General features: G+C 46.5%; 1 pseudogene; it reads right to left on the reverse strand.

Moving 5' to 3' along the window:
- Positions 1 to 230: 230 nt before the first annotated feature.
- LOC143664280 (cell division cycle-associated protein 3 pseudogene) lies at positions 231 to 1034 on the reverse strand (annotated as a pseudogene).
- Between the last annotated feature and the right edge of the window lie 524 nt (positions 1035 to 1558).

Raw genomic sequence — 1558 nt, forward strand, 5'->3', positions numbered from 1 at the left:
AGTCCCTTTTTTTTTTTCTTCATTTAAAACCACTTCCATTAATGTATAAGAAACATACAAGACACAAAGAAAGCCAGCTTAAGTTCTCAGTCCTAGAGTTGATAGCTTAGGGGGAGTCAAAGGAAACAAACCTTTCCTCAGTGCCCCAGTGAAAGAAAGGGTGAGAGGACACAAAACATCATCACTACGTCCTGGGGAACCCGGAGCTGGGGCCAAGTGGGGCTAGTTCTTTACAAAGGGAAAGTGCTGATTTCCTTGTCATGGTCCTGGACTCACTCCCATGCTCGTCTTCCAGTTTTCAGGAGTCGTGCAGTTCCCAGGATGGCCCCTTCTCTAACATCTTCACTCAAGGGAGTAGGCCACTTACCCTGTTGTGGTGTCAGGGCTCCAGGGGGTGTTGTCATCCTGCAGGGTGGTGAGGGGCAGATTTCCCTAGTACCTTGCCATTTGGTTTCCATCTATTACGCTTAGAATCTGAAGACTGGGAGCTGCAGGGTCTCTCAAGAGCTTGCATGAGCTCTGGCTGGCTACAGAGTTTCCTGTGGGCTGCCCTGCTTCCTTCTTGGAAAACACCTGTTGGAAGGGAGCTCAGTCTGGTTCAATGGTAGCATCTGGTCCTCATGGGAAAACTGGGTGCCCAGAGACAAGTCCAATTCAGGAGATGAAGGTGGTTCCAGGGGCAAAACGGGCTCTGGGAACAGATTTGATCTGGGTGCTTCGGTCTCATCTATTGGCTTAGCTGCTTCACCAGTGGGCTTAGAGGGTTGCTCGTGCTGGTCTTCACAGGTGTCTGCACAATGCCAAGGGCAGGAGAGCGGGGATCTGAGTCCTGGGTGTGTTTAAGACCCTCCAGCTTTGCCTCTGCTGATGAGCTCCACTGTGGAGAGCTCTCCACCTGGCTGGGAGTGTGCGGGATGCCAGCACTAGGTAAGTGGTGCTGGGGGGTTTAGTAGGGGGCCCGCCACTTGAGCCAGATGCTTGTTGTGCCACGGAGGCTGTGCTGGGGTGAGTGTGAAATTCTTGGCCAAACCCATCTCTACCAGAAGGACTTGGGTGGGGCAAGGAGGGGACACCGGGTCCCAATTCCAGCTCTGGGTCCACAGCAGCTACGGCCTCAACTCACTCTTTATTTTAATGCGATTTTATTGAGATATAGTCACATACAATCCATTCAAAGCATACAATCAATGGCTCACAGCATCGTGATATAGTCGTGCATTCAACAGCACAATTTAATTTTAGAACATTGTCATTATTCCAGATAAAGAAATAAAAATTAAAAGAATGCCCAAAATATCCCATACCCCTTATTGCCCCCATTGTAAATGTTTTTGTCTTTATTTTATTAAATAAAAGGAGTATCAGTCACAAAGCCTTTACATTCACACAGTCACATAACAAAAGCTACACAGTTGTAAAATCATTATCAAATATCAAGTCTACTGGATCCATTTCAACAATTTCAGGTATTTCTTTCTAGCTATTCTAATACACTAAAAACTAAAAAGAAATACCTGCTAATGAGTCAGTGGTCATAATCATTTGTTAAATCCTAATT

The sequence above is a fragment of the Tamandua tetradactyla genome, chromosome 20, assembly GCF_023851605.1.
Source record: "Tamandua tetradactyla isolate mTamTet1 chromosome 20, mTamTet1.pri, whole genome shotgun sequence".
NCBI lineage: Eukaryota > Metazoa > Chordata > Mammalia > Pilosa > Myrmecophagidae > Tamandua > Tamandua tetradactyla.